Here is an 11934-nt window from a genome sequence, read left to right as displayed (position 1 = left end):
GCGGCCTCCTGCCTGCCTGATCCCATGTGGGTGCTGTGTGGGTGATGGGCCCTCGGTGAGTCTCACGGCCCATTTGGGTCTCTGAGCAGGGCTGAGGTGAGGGGGTCAGGGCTGGTTGTCTTGAGTGCCAAGCCACAGGCAAGTAAGTCAGGGGCTGATGGTTCCCATTGCTTTTTTCCCCTCAAGACTCCCTGGAAAAGCATCAATGATTCAGGGGATGCTGCAGATGCCTGGGCTTTGTGGGGTTGCTGTCAGTCCCTTCCAATCCCTTGGAATATTCTGCCTGGAGCACATGGGCTCCTAGCCTGGGAGTCCAGGGGGAGAGGGCGGGCTACCCTGCTATTCGTAACAAGAGACAATGGGCTCTGAGACATGTTCCCTAGGTAGTAAGGGATCTGTAGTGGGAGTATCCTTCCTGTGTCGTCCCTGCCCCAGGAAATGCCAGGGATGAAAGTCTTAATTCCTTTCTGTAGGATGAGGGTGTTTGAGTATCAGTAGTGTTTTTTGGGGTTCTTGTTAACAGGTGGGGTGGACGTGGAGCTCACTGGCCTACCCTGTGCCCCATCCAGTGCCCAGTCTTATTTCTGCTGGGTGCCCCATCCTTACCCATGGCTTAACGACCAGCTGTGTATAGATGCCTCCGCATACATTTCCTGACCCCTATTTACAGCTTCTTATTGGTTTGTCTACTCAGGCATCCTGTGCCTCAAACTCAACCTTTGCCTGAATTCTATTCTATTCTCGCTTAACTTTCCCTATTGCCTTTCACCAAGTTACCTAAGTCAGAAACCTGGGAGTCAGTCTACATTTCTCCCTCTCCCTTAGCTTCATGTCCAAATGATGATGAAACCGTGTAATTTTTACCCCTCAAAATTTCTCAGAGATATATATATATATATATATATATATATATATATATATATATATATATATTTTATTATTATTTTTATTTTTTCTCTTTCCCCTACTGCTGCTGCTGTCTTGATTGATTCACACCCTCTTCAATACAAGCCTGGTCTGTTGCCAGGGCCTCCTACCTGCTGCCTACCTGTTCTCCTTGCCTCTGGTGTCTTGCTCCACTCCAGCTCAACTTTGGGTCTGAGTGACCCGTCTAAAGTGCAACTCTGGTTATGCCATTCTCTTAGAACCTTCTCTACCTCCCAGTCACTGCCAGGGTCAAGTCCTGATGCCTTGCGAGGCCCCTTAACCCAGGTGTGTCAGGCCTTACCTCCCTCCCTGGCCCCTCTCTGCCAGCACCCCCGCACACCTGGGCTCCAGTCACATAAACCACTAATACTGCCCCACACTCACCCTGCTCTTTCCTGCCTGCGTGTCTGCGTGTACTGTTCCCTCTGCCTATTATGTCCTTTCCCCTTTGTGTGCTTATGTTCTAATTAACTATTCTACTTATATACTTACCTATTCTACTCTGTTTGCAATCTTCTACTTATCACTGTAGACCCAGTTTGAATGTTGCCTCTTTCAGGAAGTCTTCTGTGCTCTGGCATCTCTTATTCACTCCTCCATCACACTTCCTACTACACTATAAGGTACATGCTGTCTCTACCACCAGCTTTGCTGTATCCTCAGCAACTCACATAGGACATGGTACATGATAGGTGTTCTGTAAATGATGAATGAGGTGATGTGTGTGGCTCTCATTTATTTGTAGGAGGGGAGAGGAGAACTGCTCTAGTGGCCCTCTGTCCTGGAAGGTTAGTGGCGGGGCCGCCTGGATGCCAAGCTGACATTTCCATGTCTGTGGCAATAATATGTGGGAGACAGCTCTACCTGTTCAACCTGAGTCCCTGAGAGAGTCAGGTGACGACTCAATAGGTAGAGCCTTCAGACATTGGAGAGCCTTAGCTCTCAGAGGGGTATGAGAGTTTTTTTAGTTTGTGGCCTTGAATTTCAGTGAGTTCACCTCCCTCTCCTGTCTCTTGCCATCCCTTCTCATCCTGACCCACCCCAGCCTCAGAGACCACAGCTTCCCATGCAGAGGTGCTGAACCCAAGTGCATCCCATTGTTTCTGTGTTTGCCCTTGGAGCCCTTGCACTGTGGCTGAGACTCGGGCATTGAGTCTTTATTCACCTCCAGTTCAAGCCCAAGCCCTAGGGAGCAGGTGGGGGAGAGGACAAGCTTGCCATGAACTCTGTCCCCCCACCCCTCCATGTACACACATCTGCAGTGCAGAATGGCAATGGCAGCGTAGTCTTTTTTAGCATCTGCCCAACCTCAGATGGACGTGCGGCCTTCCTGGATCATCTGTCTCTGGGAGCAAGCATCCTCTGAAATGCACCATTCTACATTAGTTCCCTGGAGACTCTCCAGAATCAGAGCCACTGACCACTGATTATGTCTTATAGGTGTGACTTTTCCTGTTCCTAGTCTTCAGCCTCAGTGTCTGACAACCCAGATCACAGTGTATGGTTACCGCTTTCCCCCTATATGACACTTGGACAAGTAGATGAATCATGGGTGGGAGGAGGTGGTGTAAGTAGGAGACTGGAGGCCTGGAGAAGACCTTGAACTCCTTGTGCCACCATATACCCCATACTACCCTGTTCCCCCAAAATAAGACCTAGCCGGACAATCAGCTTTAATGTGTCTTTTGCAGCAAAAATTAATATAAGACCCGGTATATATTATATTACACCCAGTCTTATATTATAGTAAAATAAGACCGGGTCTTATATTAATTTTTGCTCCAAAAGACGCATTAGAGCTGATTGTCTGGCCAGGTCTTATTTTGAGGGAAACACTGTTCTTGCCTGCTGGCTCACCCTCCTCTCAATCTCAGTCTATCTCTCCATTCCCTCTCCCTTCTCCCTCTTCCTCTCCCCTTCCCTCTTCTTCCTCCCCCCCCCCCCACCCCACACACACTGGAAACAGGAATCAGGAGTGCAGCAAGATGCCAACTCTGATCATGCAGAGAGGACAGCAGGCACGAGTCCAAATGGGTTTTTATTTTGTTGCTTAAGATCTCCTGGAAGGATGTTCCCTAACCTCTCTCACAGAAGCTGGCGAAGCCTTAGGGTGCCAGGCCTTGGGTAAGGTTTCCAATTTACCCATTCCCATTTAATTTGAAACAGCAAACACATCCCCTTTGGCCTAACTCCATTCTTTCCTTCTGCACTGGAGGGCTGCTTTCCTCTGAAGTCCACTCTGCACTGAAAATTAATTAGCTTCCTGAAAGGTACATGATGAAGAGCTATGCCCTGGGGAAAAGCCATGCTATAGAGGCAGATATGGTAACCACTAGTTCAAGAACAAAGTGTGTCTTTCTTCCCATTATCAGACCTGAGACCTGAAAACTCACCTTTGTGCCTTCTGGGTGGTGGACACACATACACGGGTAGTGTGTAAACGTAGGAGGGCTCTGCCCACTTCAGGAGTCTCCATCCCACCTGCAACCTTCGGGCTGACGCACCAATCAGCAACAATTTGGAAACCCCACCTACCAACCCTCACCCTGGGGGTTTTGTGGGTGGGTCAAGAATGACATTTTTTGCTCACAGTCTTCTAGGAGCTATGGAAGATCTCATAGTCCCTTCGATTTCAATCTCTAAAGTGTGGCTCCTGGTTCCCCCATACTTATCACATCTCAGGGCTCCTCTGGACTGTGTGTTGATCCGGTGAATCCCTCACATCCTGGGATGTTTAAGAGGGGTGTCTGAAGATGAGTTTGTGTGCACTGTGTTCCTCCGTGCACTGAGGGTATGTTTTCCTGGATTGCACCTCCTGAGAACATTTTCCTCACCCAGCATCCTTTGGGCAAGTCCCTGGTGGGCGGGCACCTCTGACAGACAGAGAGGAAGAGCTGGCACACTTATTTTCACAGCACTGCTGTCACTGCATCTCCTGCAGTACCACACTGTCGCTCCCTTAAAATACCCACGTCCTACAGGAAAAGGACAGATGAGGGCTTAAATTTAGCAACAGTGGGGAGGGGGAGGGGGGCAATAGAGACTCTGGGATGTGGTAGAGCTGGCTTTGTCAGAAGAGTTAGGAACCCCAAGATGCCTGGGAGAGGGTTCTACTCCACAAGATTAAGGGGACGTCTGTCTCAAATATCCAATCTCAAAGACCTGACTCAAATTTCTCAGGTTCTCATCCCGGCTCTGCAACCCTCTCTCATCTGTCCATCAAATGTCGTATTTCCCCCTTAAACATGTGATGTGCAGTTGGGATTATGCTGCCATCTCCCCATAGGCTGCAGCGTGGCTGACTTGGGTGGGGGGTGGAGGGTGGAGAGAAGGCTGGTAATGGACAAAAGCAATGTTTGAGATTTTAAGATAGGCCTCTGAAGTGAGGGCAGTCTTCCTTCATTCCATGGTGCTATAGATAGGGAAAAGTGCAAAAGGCGTGAAGCAGTGACAAGAGGGTAATACATCTTCCAGATGACAACTGGGCAAAGCCCCAGGGTATCAGGTGGACTTAAGCTGCTCATGCTACCTTGTCCCCTGAAAGTTTATCAGTCCCCTTACAGACCACTAGGCCAAGGACCCTCTACCTCAGGCCTCTATTCTTGACATGCCATCTTGTTGCTTTGAGGAAATCCTAGGGCACGGAAGGCTGCTCTTGCCAGGTGAGGTGGTAGGGAGCAGGATGGAGGAGAGCTTTACTGTCAGCTCTGCCTCTGTTCAAATCCCAGCAGCCGAGTGTTTAGTCTTGGTCTTTTAACCACTCTAAGCTTTTGTTTGTCACCTAAAAGGGTCGGGGGTTGGGGGGGAATTGCTTACTCAAAGGGTTGTGAAGCTTAAGTAAAATAACTTTTTCTGAAGTAACTCAGAATCAGCATATTGCAAGCTAGTTATAATTTTCATTAATTATCGGGAGATGGACAAAACCATCCCTAGCTCCAGTGACAATGGGGGTCTTTAAAAAGCATGATGTTCTTGGGATGGCAGGCTCCCTAGAGTTTCTTCCATCCAAAGCCCAGACAGCACAGGGTTGTGGATTTGAACACATGCTTTGGAGTCAGGTACACTTGTTTTTTTTTTTTTTTTTCACCTTGGCAGTTTACAGTAGCTTATTGTGGCTAATGCCTATAGGAGAGTGACTATTTTTTATGGTTACCAGGCTGTTTTAAATAGGCACAGGGTTATTTTTTAATAGCTAGGGGGCTTTAGCAACAGCAGCTGCTAGTGTCTTAGCAAGCAAGAGCTCACAGGCTTTTGGGTTCCAACTTCTGTGACTGACCTTGAGCTAGATGGTTTCCGCCCAATTAGTGCTTCCTGGATAGCTCTTCCTTTTTGATCTCGAATGAATGTGGCTTCTCATATTGGCCTTTTATTTTTAAGTTACCAGGTGAATGAATAACTTTTTGTACTTCTGTGTTTTCCAGCCAGGTTTTCAGAGCTAAGTTGCATTCCTGAGCACGTGTGTGTGAGTTCTGTGCAGGTCCAACTAGGTCATGCCTGGTCAGCCTCTTAACTAGCCTTGTGGACTGTATGGGAATGAGGTGTGGAACAGTCAGTATCATTAGGTTTGCCCACAAGTTCCCAAGAGTTACCTCTAACCATCTCAAGTTGGTCTAGAATTGTAACTTTTAACTTCCTTTGGTTAATAATGCAATTTTTGGCTATGAATTTGAATTTGGGAGACCCAGATTGTGACTTTAGCTACCAACGAAGGTATATATTTTTTCCAATGAAGAGATCAAAAGGAGTGGGGATCACTTATTACATAAGGAACATACCATTTTCTTAATATAAAGAAAAATTGAACTTACTGCAAACCCAAAGGCTCAAAAAGGCAACTGAAAATGCCCGTGTCTGGAAGATTCTGACTCTAAGAATCATGTTTGCTCAAAGTCAAGGAAGAACTGCTTAAAAACAACAACAACAACAACTAAACAACATAGGATTTGGTCTTACTCTCGGAATAGGAGAGGTGGAAATTCAAAGAAAGAAATAAAAGGCACTGCTCAAGCTTATAAACATTATTAGAACACTTAAGACAAATCAAACATCTAAACATGGTAAATCAAATAATTAGATTTATAAGAGTTGCTTATGTTATAAAAAAGATTTTGCATATGAGGATTTTAAGTTTACCTTGTCAGACAATTGAAATGCATGAGAAAAAAAATCAAATATATGAAGCATATAAATATGATCTAAAACAGTTATGGAAATGTTACGAACTCTGAAGAGGAGACTAATAGTTAAGGAAATTTAAATTTGTTCAATTTGAGTTAAACATCAATCAAAGAATAAATGAAAATAATTTTTAAAAATTTTATAAATAGATTGCAGGATTTGTAAGTTGAATATAAAAGCTTAAAAAAACCCAGATTTTATACTGATAATTTTAATAAATTAAGTATTAATTTAAAACCCAGGTAACTGGAAATAGTCTTTTCCACACACATTAGACATTAAAAATATTCATAATGTTGGGGTGTTTGTAGAGCTTGTATCATGTTGTTGGATCAGAAAGAGTGATGGGATCTAAAGAAATCTGAGACGGGGAAGACATGGCTCAGAGAAGACTGGAGATACCACAAGGGAGCTCTGGTCTAGGATACAACTGAGCAGTGGCCCCTCAAAGCTACGGTAGAGTCCATGATAGAACAAATTAAAGGGGTTATGTTATTAAAAAATGAACTATGGTAGATATGTGGAACTTATTTAATGGCATACTGTACTAGAAATCTAAAGAGCTGCAGAAGACTTAAAACCAATTCTTGTTATAATTTTTAAAAAGATTGTGAAATTATCAAAATGCACATGAATCAAGTTTTAATATATTGTATGATGGGTAGATGAGGCTGTCCATTGTATCACTTCTTTCTTTGAATTCTCAGGCTAGGTTTGGCAGTGAAAGAATTCCGTAATATTAACAAATTCAACAAAAGGTAAATATATGGAAAAAAAGGAAACAATTGAAGATTGACGATTGGAAGACTGAAACAGCTATACCAACCTCTTGACTGAAAAGCCCTTTCAGTGGAGTTTAATTTCATAGTCACCAGCATAGCCTGGACCCTAGTGACCAGAAGGGTGAACTGTTGTAAAGATCACCAGCTGTTCACCAAACTTTGGTCCAGATCATTGTGGGCATACAGCTAAATTACATTTCCAAGCCTCCTCTTGCTATTACGATGGGCAAATGACTAAGCATTTGCCAATCGAATTTGAAGATTATGCCACATCAAATCTCTTGATTGGAGAATCCACTGTCTCAGTGGAGTTTAATTTCATAGTCATGGGCATAAGCTGACACTGAAACAAATACAATCCCATTACTCCTTTTCTGTAGTTACTTCTGAGTCTCCAGTATGGGCTTTGGCTGCTGTTATACGGTCTCCTATCTGCAAGTCTGAAATCCACAAAGCTCTGAAAACCAAAAGTGTTTTTAATAAGTCTTGTGCCAAAATTCATTTGGTGGCAAAATCTGCCCTGAACAGGTGAGGCTGCTTATAGGCTTCATCTCAAAGCAAATATTCATGTATTTTATAGAAGAAGTATTAATGTGCTCAATTCTAGGGTGCTGCCCCAAATCTGGCTGGGGTAGGTGTGTAATTCATATATACTGGTATGTAATACATATACTATATTACCTTATTAAAATCCCCAAAGTTCTGAATATGGAAACACACTTGTCCCCAAGAGTTTTGGATAAGGGACTGTGAACCTGAGGAAATGTGGGTCTGGATCATACAATGTTTAGTCTTAGATTCTGGAAACACTATTTTGCTTGGGATAATCACTTTTGAATTAGAGACCCAGGCTATTTCTGTCTGGTGCCTCTGCCATTTTCAACACAGGATATCGAAGGCCACTATGTATGGCTGCTGCACCAAGCTGGAAAGAGTATGAGTCAGAGGATGGCACATATGGGGATTTCACAGGCCAGCCCTGGAAGTAGTGCTCATCCTTCTGCTCAGTTCCATTAGCTAATGTCCAATCATTTGGCCACTGTAACAGCTGAGGAGGCTGAGAAATGTAGTTTAGCTGTGTGCCCAGGAGGAATGAGGTTTAATAATCAACTGGCAGTCTTGATGACAGTCCATCTTTCTGGTATTTTTGGTGAAATATCTGTTTCACCTTTTTCCCCCACATAGATAATACATTCACCCGCTTCTCAAAGATGCACTGAGGTCCTATCCAAGCATTTCTGGATGGTGTATACTATTCTCCATGTGACTCCTCATGGTTTAGTGACTTATGAGCTAAAAAGACGCGTTAGTGACAAGATTTGCTATGACTGTATTAGAGTTCAACTTTTTTGTTTTTCAGTTTGGGAATATTATAAGCAATGCTGCCATGGACATCCTTGTACCTGTGCACTAGCAGATGCGCAGGTACAAGAGTTCCCCTAGGTAAGAGTGGATTGAGGTTTGGTCATGTACAACTTTACTACATAATGATAAACTGATTTCTGTTCAATAAATCAATTTATCTATCAACACATCAATTTATCTATCCTGCTCCTTGCACCAAATAGCATGTTGTTTGTAAGTCTTGATATCTGGTAACGCAAATGCTCTCACCTGTACTTCCTCAGGACTATTTTAACTATTATTGACTCCTTGCTCTATCAAGTGAATTTTAGAATGAGTTTGTTTAATAAATTAAAAATTCTTATTGAGGATTAACAATCAATTTGGGGAATTTCCTATCTAAGAATACTCTCTATTTAGATTTTCTTTAATGCCTTCTAATAAACTTTTAAGTTTCTCCATAAAACTCTAGCAAATCTGTTGGAATTAACTCTGGCATTTTATATTTTTGTTGCTATTGCAATTGTTACCTTTTTAAAAATTGTAGCTTGAGTTTTGCTAAAATATAAAAATAAAATTAATTTTTACTTATTGATTTATTTCCAAAACCTTATTAAAGTCTATTATTAATTCCACTAATTTATCTATATATGGTTTGGGAAGGTGGGAAGGGGAGAAGGAGTATGGAGACAATAACTCCCCTGTGAATAAGAAGTTTTTGTTTTTTGAATTCTTATAAAGTTGATTTCTTGAGTTCAGCTTCTTTCTTTGCCCAATCCTACTTTCTTTGCTCTCCCACAGATATTGATTCTGAAGGCACTTCCCTATAAACACTATGCATGCAAATATCTTTTTTTTTTTTTTTTTTGCAGATGCTCTATTTCAATTGATAATACAATTTTTTTAAGAATTTTTTTTTTTTTTAATTGGGGAAGGGGAACAGGACTTTATTGGGGAACATTGTGTACTTCCAGGACTTTTTGTCCAAGTCAAGTTGTCCTTTCAATCTTAGTTGTGGAGGGCGCAGCTCAGCTCCAGGTCCAGTTCCAGTTGCCATTGCTAGTTGCCGGGGGCGCAGCCCACCATCCCTTGCAGGACTCGAGGAATTGAACTGACAACCTTGTGGTTGAGAGCCCACTGGCCCATGTGGGAATCGAACCAGCAGCCTTTGGAGTTACAAGCATGGAGCTCTAACCACCTGAGCCACTGGGCCGGCCCTTAAGTGGCTTTTTAAAGACACCATTCCTACAGGGAAAGAAGGGGCACCACATCATTACTGCCACAGGGAGGTAAAAGTCCAGGTTCCTCATTTGGCCTCCATTGATCCCTGAGGGGCTGGGGGCTTGTTACTGCTGGGCTGGGTAGGGGTGTTAGTTTCAGCTGCCCACAGTGGTCTTCACTGACATTGCAGGGGGTGGGGGGAAAGCCTAGTTACCAGCCCTTGGGGATGAACTCCTTAATTCCCTGACACCACCCCAAGGTGGGTATTATAGAGTCTCATGCAGCCTCATGAGGGTGGAAGTCTAGGCTCCCCTCTAGGATTTCGCTGGTGTGGGGGTGTGAGTGTGGCCATAGTTTTTTATTTGGTGTTTGGCTGGAGCAGAGTAGTTATTACCTAGAAGTTTCTGTCTTTGTAGGCTATCCCCTTCCTGGTCTTTTGGCTAGAGAAAGAAGGCTTTTATTGGAGTTTTTTTGTTTGTTATGCTGTCCAGGTTGCTGACTTCTGTAGCATCCAGTTAGGGATAGAGGAGGCCAAAAGAAAGCCCATGGAACTTACTACCAGGTTGTTTCTTGGGTCTTGAGGTTCCTAGTCAGTCTGCTTTCTTTTTCCTACCTTTCAGAATCTTATGTTTGTTTTACATATAATGTCCAGAATTTTTAGTTGTATTTAGTTATTTAGTGGGAGGAATAGAGCAAAGTATGTCATCTCCATCTTCCCGAAAGCAGAAGTCGTCCCACAAAACAAACAAACACACACAAACACATTACTTATCTGTGTATGCTGTAGATCAGGGGGGTCAAAACTGCGGCCCGCGGGCCAACTGTGGTCCACAATCATTGTTAATTGGCCCGCAGCAAATTCCAAAAATATATTTAGTTTACTTAAATAAACCAGGTGAGGCAATACATACTTCACCTCGAGTGAGTGGCCCGGCTGTTTGTGTATTTTACCGCATATGGCCCTTGGTGAAAAACGTTGAAAAAAGTTTGGACATCCCTGCTGTAGATATTTGGTAATAAATCATGAAAAGGGATCAAAACTACTCTTTTGGGGAAATACTCCCAAATAAAAAAACTTTCCTCCCTCCCTCCCTCCCTCCCTTCCTTCCTTCCTTCCTGCCTTCCTGCCTTCCTTCCTTCCTTCCTTCGGTGGAAAGAGAGGCTCGAGGGGTTCCTGGTCGGATTTTTGGCAAGGGTGAAATATTCTGAAACTTCCTTGGATTTCTAAAGATGGTAACATGTCGCTACAAGCAGGGATAAAAGGAATACGTACTACAGTCCTTGTTGCAATCTGGGGGAATTCCCTGCTGTAGGTCCAGGATGGAATCAAGTACTTTGTACCCCAATTTAGGTTGGAGGTGGTGGATCTACCTGGGTACAGCTAGATCTCCTTACTATGAAAATTTTTAAAGCAAATTGAGTTGTCCAGGTATACCTTGATGGATCCAGCTTTGGAATTTTCTGCATCTCACTACACACATTTATTCCTTTGCAAAGTTGTGTATGCCAATGATGGCTACTGAATCTGAAAGGAGAATGGGTAATCATAACCAACGAAGACCTTCCAAATGTGCATGTGCGAAGCCTGTACCTTCGTTTGCAATTTCAAGGGCATGGACACTTCCATTACACTGCATCTTACGTTACTAAAAAGCTTAAGTAGCCAACCAGGTGGTTTCCCATTTCCAACTCCTCCCCTAACAAAAAGGAATACAGAATTCAACACTTACAAAGTAAAGAGATTTGTTGACTCAAGTGGAGTTGTGAAAGAAATTACTTGCATCTAAATGAGGCAATGAAAACTAGGTAAAATTGTAACTTGTGAGTTGGTTATCATTATCAGTTGAAGGAATAGCCTTAGGGATCCATGATACAACAGACAGAAATCTAAAACAAGCTGAGTGTTCACTTGTGATTCACAGCATTACTTTGTAAATATGTACCTCCTGGGTCTTGTGTCTTGGTCTCAAATTTCTGACCTTTACTTGTACTGTGGTTCCAAATTTAACCCAGTAATCTTGATCTACCCATGTCAATAAATTTGCTTTTCCAGAGGTGTGTAAAAGACTTTATCAGTTAAAATATTTGATGTTTAAGAGAATCTGATGTATTAGCATTCAATTTGGGAAATAAAGCTTTAGACTTGAGATTTTAAGAGGGCCAAGGTAATTTGATAAATGTTTATAAATCTGATTTATTTGATTTACAGGATTGAATAAGAATTTAGATAGATTTTGCCTGATAGTTTTGTTTACTGTCAAGCATTTTAAAATGTTTTAAAATATGTACATTATTAAATGCTACTTAGTTTAAACCATTTGAGGAAATTTAATTTTCAAAAAGGGAAAGTCCAGGATAATACATAAGACCATGTACTCTGGAATCAGATTGTATAGGTCAGGGATCAGCAAACTGTGGCCTGCAGCTTGTCTTTGTACAGTCTACAAGCTAAGAATGGTTTTGACATTTTTAAATGGTTGAA

This window comes from Rhinolophus sinicus, linkage group LG02 (assembly GCF_036562045.2).
Source record: "Rhinolophus sinicus isolate RSC01 linkage group LG02, ASM3656204v1, whole genome shotgun sequence".
In the NCBI taxonomy this organism is placed as follows: Eukaryota; Metazoa; Chordata; class Mammalia; order Chiroptera; family Rhinolophidae; genus Rhinolophus; species Rhinolophus sinicus.
Note: the sequence above shows the minus strand (reverse complement) of the source record.